Source organism: Myotis yumanensis, unplaced genomic scaffold (assembly GCF_028538775.1).
Source record: "Myotis yumanensis isolate MYYU_CA2020_CCGP unplaced genomic scaffold, mMyoYum1.0.hap1 SCAF_10, whole genome shotgun sequence".
In the NCBI taxonomy this organism is placed as follows: Eukaryota; Metazoa; Chordata; class Mammalia; order Chiroptera; family Vespertilionidae; genus Myotis; species Myotis yumanensis.
The window spans coordinates 2,370,509-2,387,274 of NW_027223761.1; the positions used below are offsets into that span (position 1 = coordinate 2,370,509).

A 16,766-nucleotide genomic window follows, 5' to 3' on the forward strand; every position below is an offset into this window, starting at 1 on the left:
CAGACACCTTCACAGCCACTCCTGCCTCGCTGAGCGCAGCCAGGCCGGTGAGTCAGCGGGGAATCCCAGCACCGCTGCTGGGTGACAGTTCCGCTGACACCTACGGAGTGGGGCACCGGGCCCTCCCAGCAGAGGGTGAGAGGAACACCCGCTCCCCCACCCCCATTTCCTGCTCCCTGCGAGGGGGCCTGGCCGTGGGAGTGGGAGGAGCCCTAAGAGAGGCTGCGGCAGGGCCTGCGCCTGCTTCTGTGGCCTCTTTGGGCCTCTGGGCCTGACCCTTGTCAGTGGGGGAGGTGGGAGCATATTCACCATGGCTGCCAGCTCTTGCCCAGGGACCGTCACCCCAGGGCCTCCGTGCCCCCTGGGCCTGTCTCCGGCCCAGGCACCCCCACTACATGCTGCCCTGGACCCCAGGAAGTGCTGGGTGAAGGCCCTCCCTGTGAGGAGGGAGGAGCGCAGGCCAGGAGGGACCGGCCTGAAAGCCTGCAAGGAGCACAGAAAGGACAGGCACAAAGGCTGCTCCCAACAGGACATCCTGTCCCTCCAGAAACCCAGCCAGGTCCCCAAAACCCGCCAGACCGGTTAGCGGCCACCTCACTGCAGCGGCTGCCTGCGGGGTGGGGAGGGGGCCTGCGGGATCCCGCTGGTGGCAGAGGACCGCTGGCCTGCTGAGTGCCACCACCCGTGACTCCATCCCCTTCCAGCCTGACTCCGGCCCAGGTAGGACCCCCTTCTAGGTGCAGGTGAGGAGAGGGAGGGGAGGGTGGGCGCCCAGGCCAGGGGGAGAGCAGGCCCGGGACTGGGAGTGCCAGCCCAGGCCTCAGGCGCACTCACAGGATCGGAAGGAGGCCCTCCTGCGGGTGTCAGTGAAGACCACACGGCCCATCCGGGAGCGCTCGCAGCACAGAGTGACCGGGAGACCCATCCGCGGGCCAGAGCGCAGAGCGATGACGCCAGAGCCCATGGCCCCGACCGCTGCTCAGCCCAGGCCACGGAGAAGGCTGCCATTAAGGCGCTGACGGCTGAGCACGAGTTGACTACCCGGCAGAAGGAGGGGAGAAAGCACCGCTCACTTGTTCTTTTCTTCCTCCTCCTCCCACCCCCACACAAAAGCCCCTCAGAACCCCCGAGGCAGGTGCACCTGTGCATGGGCCTGTCAGGACCCTGGAGGCAGACGCACCTGTGCATGGGCCTGTCAGGGCCCTGGAGGCAAACGCACCTGTGCATGGGCCTGTCAGGGCCCTGGAGGCAGACGCACCTGTGCACGGGCCTGTCAGGGCCCTGGAGGCAGAAGCACCTGTGCATGGGCTTGTCAGGGCCCTGGAGGCAGAAGCACCTGTGCACGGGCCTGTCAGGGACCCTGGAGGCAGACGCACCTGTGCACGGGCCTGTCAGGACCCTGGAGGCAGAAGCACCTGTGCACGGGCCTGTCAGGACCCTGGAGGCAGAAGCACCTGTGCACGGGCCTGTCAGGGACCCTGGAGGCAGACGCACCTGTGCACGGGCCTGTCAGGGACCCTGGAGGCAGAAGCACCTGTGCATGGGCTTGTCAGGACCCTGGAGGCAGACGCACCTGTGCACGGGCCTGATCCCGGCCAGCACAGAGGCCGCCCCCTCACCTCTGCCCTCTCGGGCTCTGTGCTGAGCACCATCATTCCCTCCCAGCTCCTGCCTCTGGGTTGCAGGAAAGCTGGCTTCTGTGGAGTCCCCGGGCCAGGAAAATACACACTCATGAGTGCACGGAGTCTGGCTATTTCCCCGGCACCACAGGTAGACATGTGCTTGGTGTTACCCGGGCAGGTACCCAGAGCCCCTCCAAGTTCAGGTTTGAAACCCCCCTCTCTATGGTTCAGGCAAGGAAGGTGTTTGGGGAAGAGACCCAGAAGCCCATCCATTACTTAGAAAGAAGACTGAAAAGACGTGACCACACAAATCCCATGGGTTTCTGGGAATGGCTTTAAAGCAAACGGCTTGAACGGACCCCGCCTCCTCCCCGCACTGAACCACTCCTTGGAAAACAGCAGCTCGAAGGGCTGCAGCGCAGGGCGGCTGAGGCTGAGGGGAATGGGGTCTCAGCCACAAAGCCAGGCGGGGGGCCTGCGATAGAGGCAGCTCTGGGCAGAAGATGAAAAGCAGACACCCAATCGCCGGCAGCGCCAAGAGGTCAGGGAGGCCAGGATCAGACCCAGGGACGGGTGCCCCCCAGCCCCCCACTGCCGGCGGCTTAGTTTCATTCCCTGCACCTGGCGCCTCTTGTGCTCCTGCTCCCGCTTCACCTTGCTCGGAGGGCCCTGCCCTGAGCAGCTGTCTCTGAACACACTCTCGCCGGGCAGCTGGGACAGACAGGCGGGCTCTTCCTGGACAGCACAAGCAGCTTAGGCCACCGGCAAGGGGGGCCGAGGGGGAAGGTATGCGACGCCCCAGAGATTAAAGCTAGAAGGGCCCAGGGAGACCCAGAGCTCAAGCCTCCCTGACTCCCTGAATTTCAGAGATGAAGACCCTAAGCCCAGAAAGGGACGCTGACATGCCCAAGGTCACACAGCCATGGGCCCTGCCCCGCCCTGCCCTGCCCCACCCTGCCCTGCCCTGCCCGGGGCTGCTTTCTAAGCCTCATTCAACCACCACCTCCGATCACATCCTCTGAGGCTAGACTCCGGAATGTAGGGGACGCCCTGATGGAAACTGAACTCCGCCCCAGAGGCTAGCGAGCTTGGGGGCTCCCCATCCTTTAGCTGCCCGCCCCCCCTCTTTCCTCTGTTGTTAAAGGGGGGAGGTACCCTTACCATCACCAGGGAAGACTCAATGAGGAGAGGAAAGAGACAAGTGGGGGGAACAGTGTGAGGGACTGGGGAGCAGCAGGCACAGCCGGGGGGGGGGGTGGAGACCGGGGGGAAGGTCACCCCAGCAGCAGGCGGAGCGAGAGGAGCCTGTCTGGGAGGCTGGGCCTGCCACAGGCCTCTGTGACTGACACACTCAGCTATGCCTGCTTTTTCCTTCTTATTTCTCCTTAGAAAATAGACACCAATGGGGGCAGGGATGGGAGAGAGAGCGAGAGAGGGAAAGAAAATAGAAAACGCCCAGGATCCCTCTGGAAACGATGAACTGTTCACATCTGTCCGGCCTTTCTTTTCCTCTGTCCAAACACGGGGTCACCCCACACCTACCGCTCCATTTCACCGAGCTCGAGAAGGTAAACACTTCTCTCCATTGAACATTTTCCAGCCCCCTCTTCCCTCATGACTGGAGCTGTCCATGTGCCTGGCGTGCGTGAGTTTACGCGACAGTTCCCTGCTGGGCCCCTCTTCTCACTGAGAACATTCCAGCAGCTGGGGGACCCCGGGCAGCACCGTGCTGGAGCCTGGGGCTCCTGACGCCCGTGCCCATCTGCACCCCCAGAGGTAAAGCTTTATGCAGAAGTTGGCAGGGGGGGGGAGTATGGAGTGGGTCCTGCCCGCAGCTCTCAAGCAGTGACAGACTCCCAGACGTAAATGGATAAATGCAGATTCCTAGGCCCCGCCCAGAAGTTCTGGCTGGGTCCAAGGTAAGGCCCAGGAACCTGTATTCTGAGCGAGTCCCATCTCAGCCAATCCCAGGAGATCCTGATGCTGGGGACACCGCCCACACTCAGAGGCCAGGCTCAGGACGGGCCGCAGGGCTTCTACCCGAGTGAACACAGCGGTCCAGCTGCAGGTTCCTGGGCTCCGCTCCCAGAGGTTCTGATTCGGGCTGGGGGCTCACTGAGGTTCTGATTCGGGCTGGGGCTCCCTGAGGTTCTGATTCGGGCTGGTGGCTCCCTGAGGTTCTGATTCGGGCTGGGGCTCCCTGAGGTTCTGCATCTCTAACCCGTTCCCAGGTGTTGCTGCTGTGCTGGCTCATGGCCCACACTGGGAGCGTGGAACTCACTCACGTGGGCACCATGGACAGGTGTGGGCAGGCGGGCGATGGGCACTTTGATGGGTAACCAGCCAGAACTGAGTGAGCTCTTCCTATGCCTCAAGCACTGCCCCGGCCGCTCCAGGTGTGGCCTGTGAGCGCCGTTACCAGGAGCTGACCGGGGCTCCTGCCTGAGCGGAATCGGCATTGGTAAGTCCCCAGGTGACCTGTGTCCCCATTAAAGAAGCACCAGGCTGCGTCCTTGACACGCATCATCCCTGCCCTGCCCCCCTCTTCCCCCCCCCGCCCCCCCCTCCGGCGCTCCCAGAGCAGCTCAACCACTCCTCTGATGACGCAGGCGGGCACTGCAACCACAGGAAGCCAGTGGGTCCAGCCCAGAGCCTGAGCACCTCACACCCCACCCCTCCCCGCACCCCCAGTCACAACGCTCCCCGAAAGCACTCCTCCAGGTGGGCTCCAACGCGCCACTTCACCGAGGAGACCCGGGAGGCAGGCGCCGCCAACCGCCCTGATGCTCGCCCGGAAACGCTGGCTGTGCCCACGCCGTGACCCTCCCCCCGGCCCAGGCCCACTCGTCCCGTCCCGGGCACAGACAGGGCACAGGGCCTGGGGGTCCCGTCTCCGGAGCCCGCAGCCGGGGCAGGAAGTGGGAACTGGGAACCGGGCACAGCAACCGGAGCTGGGTTTGGTCTGAGGACATTCTTTCCTCGCCGCCAGACTCAGGTCTGCGCGCCTCCTGGAAGGAAGCGGGGAATGGCCGGCCGGGCCGCCCCTTTCAACCGCCCAGCCGCTGCCACGTGCAATTACAGCTTCAGAGGCGCCTATAATTTATACATCCCAGGGCGCACCGCTCCAGCTGCTTTATGACGGGAGTTCATTACCCCACGGGGCTCCAACTTCTACAAAGTGCTGAGCAGATGGTGGGCTGTGTGCCCGGCTTAGTTACCGCCGCCGGAAGCCGGCTCAATGGGTTCACCTGGGGGAGGGAGGGGCCGGCTCTCTAAGGCCAAGCAACGGAAAAGGCGGCTCAGAGAGCGGGCCCGCCGTGAGCCATCTATCAGACTGTGCCGCGCAGGCTGGCAGCAGGGGCACAACCTGCAGCCGGCATGACTGGCGGGGGCATGTGGGGTGAGAGGAGCCAGCGGTGTGCGCCCGAAAGCCACCTGCCACGGCCGGACAGGTGCCGGGTCTGAGGAGGTGGCCACAAGCCACAGGCGGGCCTGTGCGTGCAGAGGGACAGACCTCTCGGCGGTAGGACCCTTTCTTTCGGAGGAACCTGTTCTCCTGTGATCTGCAGGGTCTCCAGACCCGACACCAGGTGGGGGACCGAGGAGGAAGCCGCCCGAGAGCAGGGGCCGGACAGTGGGGGCCGGCGTCCCAGCCTGCCAGCTGCAAGTATGAAGGAACCTTCTAGCACAGCCGTGGGCAAACTACGGCCCGCGGGCCGGATCCGGCCCGTTTGAAATGAATAAAACTTAAAAAAAAAAAGACCGTACCCTTTTATGTAATGATGTTTACTTTGAATTTATATTAGATCACACAAACACTCCTCCATCCATGCTTTGGCTCCGGCCCTCCGGTCCAGTTTAAGAACCCATTGTGGCCCTCGAGTCAAAAAGTTTGCCCACCCCTGTTCTAGCAGGTTCCTTCCATTCTCCAGGGAAGCTGAGGTCCTGGCCGGTCTCCAGCTATAGCACCCGCATGCTCCCTCGGCGGGTGGGTGGGCACCGCCTGGGCACAGAGCCCGGAGCCCGGGGGGTGCCCGCGGAGCAGGAGCTGTCACTACTCTTTGCGTTAGATGAGTTACTACGCACAGAGCGCTGAGGGCGAGCCTGGCAGAGAGGAATGCCGGGAGAGCCTGCTGGTGTTGCTGTTGTTACCTTGTACACTGTCTGTCACCTGTCAGCCATCCCCGGGGACTCCCTGAGGGCCAGGTGGGAACTTGTACTATTCCCAGCCCGGGCGCAGAGCTGAGGGCCAGCGGGGCCGGGCCAGCTCCCCGGGAAGGAGGCCGGGGCTGTGCCTGGCAAGGCCGTCCTCTCTCCACAGTCCGGCCCCCATCCAAGGAAGGGTCCTTTCAAAGGTCTGCAACCCAAACCACCTCTGGAGAAAAACTCGGCTTCCAGGAGGAAGGCGCCTCCAGATGTGGCTGTGTTCCCTGGCCCTGGGGCTGGGGCCGCCTCTGGCCTTCTCCTCCGGCCTGTCCTTGAACCTGGGACCTCAGGCCTCAGCTGGGGTTTTGTGCCCCACAGGCCGGTTCCCGTGGCCGCCAGCCAGGCCCCCTTGGCAGCACCGGCTGGCCAACTACTGCAGCCACCGGAGCGGCTGCCCTGACCGGCAGGGGAGTGGCGGGGGGGGGGGGGGGGTCTGGATTCGCCAAGGATGCCGGGGTTCCTGGCTGTGAGCACACGTCCTGACCCCTCTGGCCATGCACAACCAGACTCACCGGCCATCTTCCCATGGGCACAGGAGGGTCAGAGAGGCTCCGAGGAAAGACACTGGCTTCCCCCAAAGGCCTCAGGGGAGGAAAAAGTGGACAAAGAGAAGGCAGCAGTGGAAGAAGTGCCAAAGGAAGGAAACCAAAAGGAGCTGGGGGCAGGGGCCGGCCTCAGGGAGGGCTGGGCAGGAAGGAAGAGGGAAGATGCCAGAGGGCACTGCCAGCCTGAGGAGAGGCCAGAAGCTGGAGGGGAGGGTGGGCGGGTGGGCGTGGTGCAGGGGCTGCCTGGCTGCAGAGGAGACGCCGCCTCGGGAAAGGGAGGGCTCTTAGCTTAGCTCTTTAACCTCCGGGTTAAAGAGAAGAGTCACAGAAGCAACCCCGGGGAAAATAACAGCAGGGAACATGTATTAGAGCCTGCGCGCTCCTGGCACCCGGCAGGGCTTCCGGGGCGGCGTCTCCCTCCAGGGCCAGTATGCCACAGCCCGTTACATCCCCACTTCACAGATGAGGAAGCTGAGGCGCAGGGGGGTGAAGTGACCTGCCAAGTAGCCGTGGGCTCCGAGAAGCTCCGTCTCTCCGCTACAGGCCACGCCGGCAGCCTTGCCAGGCTGGGTTTAGAGAGCGGGAGAGTGAATCAGAAGAGGGTGACCCAAGGGACCCGAGTGGTCTGGTCCTGGAGGCACAGCCCTGAGTGGGCGGGGCGGGCAGGTGCTGCCCGCAGGTGGCCCCAGGGCGTGGCTGGCCCCTGAGACTGGAAAGGCCACGGGAGTCCCTCTGCTGCGGGGCCCAGGGCGGCCGGAATCTGCAGCGGGACAGCTGTCCAGGCAGCGTGGGCCAGGGCTGCCGTGGGAGCGGCTGCAGGGCGTGCCCGCGGGCCTGATGTCATCCCGCCTGCAGAAGGCGGAAACTTGGGAAGCGAAACGGAACGTCACCAAACAGCAGCCCGGCCACAGATTTCCAGCAGCCAAGTCAGGTGGGCCTCGCCCCCACCGGCGGGGCGACCTCTACCCTCTTCTCCGGGGCCTGGGGCTGCGGGGTGGGGTCCCCAGCAGCAAGCGTCCTGCCCCCCAGGCCCAGCTCCGCGCAGAAACGCACTTGGAGTGAAGCTGGTGAGAAAGCAGAGGCTCCCCAGCCAACGCCCTGGGAACCCAGCCACGGAGCGGCCGCCAGTCTCCATCCCCCCCACCCCACCCCGCTTTCCGGAACAGCAGCCGCGGCTCACCCTTCCCCAGGCTCCCGTGTGTTCGGAGGGATGAGGGGATGCCCTGCGGCTGCGTGGTGAGCTGTCCGTCCTCACCAAACCCAGCCTGGACCCACCTAGTCAGGCTGCCCAGGCGAGTGGGGGAGAGAGGTGTGAGGGACCCACATCCCCAGGGGGCCCTTGCACTACCCCCGACCCCCAGGACCCAGAGCAGGAGGGACTGCCTCCAGGCGCTGGCCAGCCCACAGGGTACCAGGCTGGGGCCAGGCACTCAACCTAGGGACCTCCCGCCCAGCTCTGGGTGCAACAGGGTCCTCGAGTGTGTCCTTGCCACCTGGCAGCCGCGGGCCCACTGGCCTGTCCGGGCGGCTCAGAGGGCCTGGGTCTGGGTGCCTGAGCCTCTCGCCCTGCGCGCAGCTCTGGAGTCTCCTACACAAGCAGCTCTCGTCCTTGATTACCAGCGTCTCCCCCCGCGTCCCTTGGAGCACGGGGACAGTCCGTGCAGGAGAGGGAGCAGGCATCACGGCTGCTGTTACACACACAGGGCCACCGAGGCGCAGAGACGCTGAGTGACTCATCTGAAGTCGCCCAGCAGAGCCAGGGCCCAGCACCCTCGCCTGCCTCGCTGTCTCCCTAAGGTCACCGTCCTGTGTGATGGGCACGCCTGGTCCCCACAGCAAAGGAGGGGGCCCCACGGACACCAGCTCTTCAGGCCAGAACGGTGAAAGCTGGGGAGCTACACAGACATCTGATGAACACACAGGCCAAGGAGACGGAGAGAGAAGGGGATGCAGATCCGCACCCCGCACCTCGTGGCTGCTGGGCTCCAAAGCCTGGCCCCGCCGCCCCCAGCCGAGTGCCTAGAGCTCGTTTCTCAACCTCGTCTGTAAAATGGGCGCGTGCGTCCCGCCTCTCGGGGTGGCCTCGGTGCTCGCTAAGTGCCGTTTTGCCGTGAGGATGCGGCTGAGTGAGGGGAATGAGCCACCGACATTTTACATCACACACCCCCTCGGGGATGCGGGTGCTGTGACCCCCACCATGTCCGAGAGGACAGTCCTGAAGTCAGTGCGGCGTGGAGAAGGGCATCATGGGAAAGCTGGGCTGTGTGGGGCCTGGAGGAGAGGCGTGGCTGGGAGAGGAGAGAGTTCACACCCCGGCTCCCCACCTACTCGCCTGTCCCGGGGCAGGTAGCTCGCCTCTCTGAGCCTCCTGGAGGCGGGGGCTGGAGGCGGGGGCTGGAGGGGGGCCTGCTGCAGGCGGAATGAGCCCCTCTGGACGCGGCTGGTTTAGTGCCTCCACATTCGCCGCTCGGAAACGGCTGTTACTCCTGCGCTGTTGTGTGGCTGAGCAAAGCCTCCTGGAGACAGGCACGTTGGGGCCTTCCCAGACCCCCCAAACCTGAAAGGGTTTGGCAGAAGCCCGGGCGCAGGCCTCTGTCCTGGGGGGTTGGGTGGGGGGCAGAGGGGCAGCCCGCAGAGCTCACGCCTCGCCGGCCGCCCCGCGGGAGCAGCCGTGTGCTGGGAGGTGCAGGGTGGATGGTACATAATGAAGGGACATCAATAATAGATTAAGCTCAAGTAAGTCCAGGAACATCAATCATAAATTAATTAATGGCTCCAGAAGAGGCAGCGACAAGGGGCCTCTTCAGGTTGAACGCCTCGCCTTACACAGCCCAGGCCCACCCTCCCCTCCCACATCTCCCGGTGGAGGCAGGCCATGCTGTCCCGCCCACCCCCCAGCTCACCCACCCCCCAACTCACTCACCTCCCAGCTCGCCCACCCCCCCAGCTCGCCCACTACTCCCCCAGCTCGCTCATCCCCCCCAGCTCGCCCACCCCCCCCAGCTCGCCCACCTCCCAGCTCGCCCACCCCCCAGCTCGCCCACCCCCCCAGCTCGCCCACCCCCCAGCTCGCCCACCCCCCCCAGCTCGCCCACCCCCCAGCTCGCCCACCACCCCAGCTCGCCCACCCCCCAGCTCGCCCACACCCCCAGCTCGCCCACCCCCCAGCTTGCTCACCCCCCCCCCCGGCTCGCCCCCCCCCCCCCAGCTCAGAGAACGCCCAGATGCTGAGAGGGTTCTGATCAAACCTCCCAGAATAGCAACCTCCTGGGCTGAACTCAGGCAGGCGGCATTTCAAGGGGTAATTTGGGGAGGAAACGATCCAGCACCTGGAAGGAGTGTGAGGACTCGGGGAGCCCTGGGCAGGTCCTCGGGGATGAGGACGGCCTTGCGGGCAGCGCGAACGGCCTCCTGGGGATGTGGGAGAGCCCCCACTCCCCCTCCCCCTCCCGGCCTGGAACGCGAGGGGGCCAAGCCGCTGCAAGTCAAGTGTGGGCAACGCATCCCGGGTGGGGCTCCGAGGCGCTGCTGCTCCTGCTCAGGCCCTCCCTCCCGGGCCGGCTGCTCGCCCGCCTCTTACCTCTTACCGACCCAACGACAAATCTCATGGTTCCCCCCTCACCCCCATAAGCATCCAAGTTGGTTTCTCCCCTTCCCTTCCCCTGGCGGCCACTGCCCAGCGTCAAGCCCCTCACCGCACCTGCCCTAGCTGCCAGCTGGCCTCCCCTCCTGCCCCCACCCCCCCCCCCGCACCTCGCCCCCCAGGACACTCCAGTGACTGCCCATGTTCCCCACACACCCCATGGCCCTGCAGTCGTGGCTCTCGGGGACCCAGCTCCAGCCCACTTGTGCAATCTTAGCTTTCATTGCTTCCATTTCCGGCACCCAGTGCTCAATCCAGACCACAAACGGTCGAGCCTGGCTTCCCCAGACACCCTCCCCCCCCTCCCCGACCCCCATTGCTCTGCTTCCTCCACAGTCACCTGCACGGCCCAGGCTGAGGGCATCACCACCCGCGCCTCCCGGATCTCCCTCCTCCCAGTCACTCCGCCTCCGCGGACCTCCGGTGGCTCTGCCTCTGCAGCACAGGCCTGTGTCCTCCTCCCATCGTCTCAACCGACGGCGAGGTCCTCGAGGGCAGGAGCCACACCTGGTCGGCTCGGGAATGTCCAGTTCGTCGCCACGGCCCCACGGGGACCAACCCTCGGCAGGTGCTCACAAAGTAGGTATCCGCCTGGCTGGTGTGGCTCAGTGGTTGAGTGTTGACTCAATGAACCAAGAGCTCACCGGTTTGATTCCCCATCAGGGCACATACCCAGTTGTGAGTTCAATCCCGGGGGCGGGGGGGGGGGGGGGGGTGCAGGAGGCATCCAATCGATATTTCTCTCTCACGGATGTTTCCATCTCTCTATTCCTCTCCCTTCCCCTCTCTCTAAAAAATCAATAAAAACACTTTTTTAAAAAAGAAGTATCTGGGTGGAACCATTCCCCGGGGACAAGGACGATCCCGTCCGTGCCGAGGGCAGGCGCGGGGAGTTCACACCGAGAAGCGGCTGGCCGACGGCATCCTCCCTGTAACGACGCGGGTCACCAGGTCCCCGCTTTCCTGTGGACCGGACGCCGGCTGCGAGGGCAGGGCATGTCCCGCGTGCGCTTGCTCTCCCAGGACCTCGGCACGCGCCAGGCGCCGCCGTTAGTTAGGCTGTGGCATTCTTGCCACCACCCTGGCGGGAGGTTTGACTGCCCCATTTCACAGGCGAGGAAACTGAGGTGCAGAAAGGCCCCGGGACTCAGACCTGGGTCTGTTTGACTCCAGAACCCCACGTCGTAATGCTACCGCCTGTCACCCAGGGGGGCCTGTCGCCCGCTGAGTTCCAGGGGGGCGTGAGGAGGCGCGAGGGGCAGGCACACGTGTGTGTGTTTGAGAGCCACGCCTCCAGCCTGGCTTCCTTCTGAGGCTACTGGGGAAGCAGAGAGGCCCCTCTTGTAAGAATCACACGGGAGACGTGAAATCCGCCCTCCGCTCCCACTGTCCTCTCCTGCTTCTGCGGGCCCAGCCACGCCCCCTCCGCACACCCACCGACACCAGGCCGGCCAGACACAGGAGCCCACCGGTCCCCACACCGCCAGGCGCTCCGCACCCCCTCAGCCCTCGCTTCCCACGGACACACTTACGGGCACACGTGGCTTCACACACGTGCAATCCCCAGGCAGCCCTTTGGCGGGGACAGCCCCACCCTACTCGTCTCAGCCACGACCTGGCGGGGGCTTGGACGTTCCGGCCAAACACCCTCACCTGTGGCCACACGGCCCCCAACCCCAGCGGCCAGAAGTCCCCCGGATCAGTTTCCCGGGTCCTCCCGGCGGCCACACGCCCGCCCCTGTCCAGCCCGCCAAGGCCAGGATCTCAGAGGAAAGAAGAAAATCAAGATAGATCGCCCCGGCCCCTGGGGAGAGAACCACATCCTCCAGGTCCTGGGCTGGCGGTTCTGAGATTCATCTTCCCCTGACCACACGCTCACCGATATCTCCCCCGGCGCTACTTGCCCGGCCACGAGAGTGTAACGCAGAGCTATTCCAGGAAGAAATGGAACTCAGGTGGGGCGCCCGGCCAACAGGTGATTAAGCCCTGAGGTCCCCCTCTGGTCTCAGCAGGAGGGCAGGGTGGGGAGTGGCTTCGTGCCTCCAGCCGTGGCGGGCGGGCTGGTGCTCTCAGCTCCGGTCCCGAGGCCTCTGTCCGGAGATGCCCGATTCCCCGGCCCCCTGCGGCGGAGCAGCCGGGCACCGTGACTTATGAGCCGAGGAAGGAAAGACTGCCAGGAGCTGAGATAAGCAACTTCTGGAGAAACATGGACTGGGGACAGGACTGAGGACCAGAGCTGGAAAAAGTGTCAGCTTGAGAGCTGCTGGCCCTTGACGTCCACCCCGTGGTGCTACCCCCACCCGGCACCCGTGCACACGACAGGGAGCAGTCACTCGGCCCAGGCCCCAGGCCTCCAACCCCGAGGGCTCGGACACAGGCTCCGTTCCGCTCTTGGGCACAGAGGGTCAACTCCCCCGCTCTGAGCGGCCGCAGCCACCACCCAGCTCTGCGGTGCAGAGTCCCCGCACCCCGGGCAGATGGCAAGGGGTGGCTGCAGAGGGCCCTGGAGCCCCAAACCATCAGGCTGAGCCACAACTCAGGACGAACAGGCAGCAGTGTGGAGGGGAGCTGAGGGGCGTGGGCACTGGGCAGTCCCTGCAGGGAGGGCTGAAGCTTCCTCTGAAGGTGCTTGCGCTTAGGAGAGCCCTGCAGGGAGGGAAGGGGGTGCGGGCAGCTCCCGGGGAGGCGGAGAAAGGTGCTGGGGGGCGTGTGTGGGACAGAACTCCCAGCCCCGCCGCCCAAACCAGGACCAATGGCCAAGGAAGCCTTGCAAGGCCAGGCAGGGCCCAGGCGGCAGCCACTGGGCAGGGCGAGGCCCACAGCGTGGAAAAGCCAGCCTGGCGGGGCCGTGTTCCCTTCTACCCCACGGCTGGGCACTGCGGCCTGGCCACTGAGCGGGCACTCGGCCGCGGGGAGCAGGCTGTGGAAGCGGCTGCTGGCCGAGGCAGACACCACGTGGAATGCTCGGCAGGGGGAGGATGAACAGGCTCCCAGGGCAGAGCCTGCTGGCTGTGCGGGCCTGCAGGTCAGGCTCTGCCGCTAGTGGCAGGCGAGGCCCCTGCTGGCAGGAGGCGCCGCAATCGGCAGCCCCCCTCAGCTTCCGGACCCGGGACGGCCCTTCCGATGGAAGTGGGCCCACGCCGGGAACCCATGCCCCACCTGTCGGCCCTCAAGGACCCCTCTGAGGGTGCCCCTTGCCCCTTCTCCTTGCCCAGGTGTCTGAGGGCATCCCTCAGGCTCTCGTGTCCCCCTGCCATGCCGTCTGTCTCCCTCACGGGCCCACACGGCCCGAGCCCACCTGGTGGCTCTGACCCACTTTTCGTTCCTCAGGCCACAGTCTCAAAACTGCTGATGCGGCTGCTCCCCACCCCCACCCTCAGAACCCAGAGCCAAAGGGAATTCTCAGGAGGAAACGCTCATTTCCAAGCCTCCCCCCCACACACACAGGTACCCCAGATCTGTCAGCCACAGACACCTCCGAGCCCTGCGTGGACGCGGGGAGGCACACCTGCAGCCGAGCGAGCGCCTCCTCCGGCTCCCGCCACTCCCGCAGGACCCCACGGCGGCTGCCGCCACGCTCGGGACTCGGCTGCTGACTCACACCATCCACAGATCCCCCTCTCCCCCACCAGAGCCTGCACAGTCTGGGCCTCTAACTCCCTCAGACAAGTTCTCGCTCTCCCGGCTGCTTCCTCCCCAGACACACCCTACGCCTCCATTTCCCACCCCGGGCTCTTTACCTGACGAGGACCCCCGGTCCCTGTGCAGCGTTCACGGTCTGCGAAGGGTTTTCACGTGCGCCGTCCCCGCCCGCCCCCAGGACCACCCTGTGACACAATCCTGGGAGGTGAAGTCACCTGCTCAAGGTCGCGCCGCCGCCGAGACGGGAAGTCCAGTTTTCTGGCTCCAAGTGCACTCACTGGGCGGTGCCCCAGCTTTAAGGAACCTCAGCAGCACCTCCAAGAACCCACCTTCGCCAGTGAGCCGCCACCTGCCACCCCAGTGCCCCATACCCTCAACATCACCTTCCTGGGTCCCTCAAGGCCTCCCCCAGACCCAGCCCAAGCTCACCACATTCCTTCTTCTGCCCGATTCCACTCCCCCCGGGGATCCACACAGACCTAAAGATTTCCTCCACACCCCAAGACTTCTGGGGGGGGGGCCTGCAAGTTGCCCCGCTGTGAAGTACAACCCGGTGAGACCCTCCCCGGAAGCTTCCCGAAGGCCTGGGGGGGACAGGCACGGTGCCGGCACACTCCCAGGGCTACAGACGCATCTTTCACGCGTGGCCCCAGCGATGCTCTGGCCCCAAAGGCTTCTAAGCATCAAAGAAGACAGGCAACTCCCAGACACCCTGGACGAGCCATCAACCGAGAAGGCTGGGCCCACTGCGACTACAGACAGACGGGTGCCACGCCCCTCCCCGCCCGTGGACACAGGTCACCCCTCGGCCTGTACGTTTCCCACTGTCCATGGACGGTGATCGCTGCTGAGACCACCACCTCCCTTCTTCTCCGAAGCTGGATCCAGATTCATGAGCCCAGGGCCATGCCGGGACCTGGACAGGCCTCTGTCTGGGCCGCTATCAGGGACCTCGTGGTAGACGTCTGCCCTGCTGTCTCTCCTTTATGTCCATGAGAAGGGACACCAGCCTTCGCCCAGGCGTCTGCCTTCCCCAGTCCAGTGTCCCCAGCAAGCATGAGGGGGCTGGTGGCAGAGGCACTGCCCTTCTGCACCCCCAGAGTGGCAGGACGGCACATGCCCTTCCTATCCGCCTGGGGCTGAGGGCCACAGACTCTCCCCGCCCAGGGCCAGGCAGCCCCCTGCGCCGCGCGGTGCCAGGCCCTTTCTCACGGTCGCCAAGAGCTCCTGTCATGCTGGGGACACCCTGCCTCAAGCCCCAGGTGCCATCTCTCCAGACCGTGCCAAGGCCAGAACGATCCACTCCCCAGCAATGCAGCACTTCCTCGTCCCCTGGCAGGGGCACCGCCTGCGCCTGGAAACCAGTCAAGTGCTGTGCCCACCACCCGCTGCGCCCAGGGCTGCGCGCCCCGCACCGGGGCGGCCACCATCGCACAGGGTGGCGGCGAGTCTCCCGACAGCTGTGCCCGAAAAACCACGCTGCCTGTGCCAGACCCACACTGCCCACGCCCGTGCCACGGGTGTCACCATCCCCACGCCGGCGCCAGGGGCTCCGCGGAGCCCATACCTGCCATGGGCGCGCGTGGCAGCCGCGCCTCCGCCCGCGGACCCGTCGGGCCGGCCACCGCGCGCCCCGGACCCTGCGCCTCCGGCCACGCCGCTCGCACCGCGCCCGCGCCCGGGGCCCCGCTTACCTCCCGCCCTCCGCAGAGCTCGGCCCGCCGCCGCCGCCACCTCCATCCTGGGCTCCCCGAGGCCCCGATTCACTAACGCCGCTTCCGCAGGGCGCCGGCGCCGGCGCGGAGGCCGCCTCCGCCCCCCGGGGGACACCGCGTCCTTTACGTAAACCCACTCCGCCGCCAGCGGTGACCATGGCGACGACCGTGGGGCGGCAGCGCCCCCTTGTGCCAGGGAGGGGAGCGGCGCCGCGGCCGGAGCCGGTGCAGCCTTCCCCCTGCGCCGCCCTGCGCGTGGGGGCGGTGGGCGCCTGGCTCCCGCCCCGGCCGGGCTCCGTGGGCGGCCGGGAGGGGCAGGACGGGCCGCGCTGCCTGCGGGGAAGGGAGCCGCCTCGGCCCCCCTCCTTCAGACCCCGCGTGACCGGGCTTAGCGTGGGAGAAGCAAAAAAGCAAGTAGGATCGCTGGAGGGCTGGTTCACGGGGGCGGGGTGGGGGGGACGGGACCGGTTCCACCTCCCCGGGTGACTGAGAGCTCCTGGAGGGGATGGAGCAGGTCACTGTGTCCTTCCCACACCCCACCCCGCCCCCTGGAACCCAGCAGGGTGCAAGGGGCACTGGGTCAATTTGGGATTCCTGGTAAATGCAGAAAATGGCCCGTCCTGTTCCTCTCCGCACACGCCCATCCATGCAGGCTGCAAGTCACTTACACCTTCCCTGAGCGCCGCTCCGAGCAGGGAGTGCTGCGTGGGGTCCCCACACGGGATGTGCTTCACGGTGGGGGGCGGGGGCACACGGACCCACAGGACCTGAGCCTGTCCTCAGGAGCTCAGTCCACGGGCAAGACCATCACAAGGCAGGCGCCTGTGGGAGGCGCTGAGGAGCTTGTGCTGGTAGGAAGGGCGCTTCATCAGCCCACTGACCACCCAGCTGGTGGAGGAGGAATTCGTCAGAGGCAGAAAGGGGAGTCGCCTGTGTCCGCAGGGGAAGTGCCCCGGAATGCTCTCTGGGCCCTGTGGGCACCCAGATCCGTGCAAACGGGCCCTGTGGGCACCCAGCTCCGCGCAAACGGGAGCCACCCACCGTGGCGCATGAGCGGCTGAGTGCATGAGGGACTGGGACCGGGTCTCAGCCCAAGAGCTCCCTTGCACACCCGGTCCAGGCCGCCTTCCTCTCTGTGGGAGAGGCGGTGGGAGCTACTTCTGGAAGGAGTTCTGTGTCACCTGTGGTGATTCCAATGTCAAACTGCCGCTTACATACAAAAAGAAAATGGGGGTGAGGGCGGAGACAAACACTGGGTGGGACCCCTCAGGGGATTCAAGGCAGAGCTGAGCCCTCCCGCCTGGGGAAGGGCAGGGGTCCCGCGAGGCTTTAAGGACTGACTGTAGCGTTAGCAGTTCAGGGACCTTCTTTCTAGATCATTGCAATTAATCAG

At 65.7% G+C, this 16,766-nt stretch overlaps 1 protein-coding gene across 1 annotated transcript in view; it reads right to left on the reverse strand.

The window, feature by feature from the left end:
• DAGLA (diacylglycerol lipase alpha) overlaps positions 1 to 15,433 on the reverse strand; it is a 56,212-nt gene extending 40,779 nt beyond the window's left edge. Inside the window, 1 exon segment of the mRNA XM_070427211.1 lies at positions 15,353 to 15,433. The gene's annotated coding sequence lies outside the window, so the exon portion shown is untranslated.
• Positions 15,434 to 16,766: the final 1,333 nt, after the last annotated feature.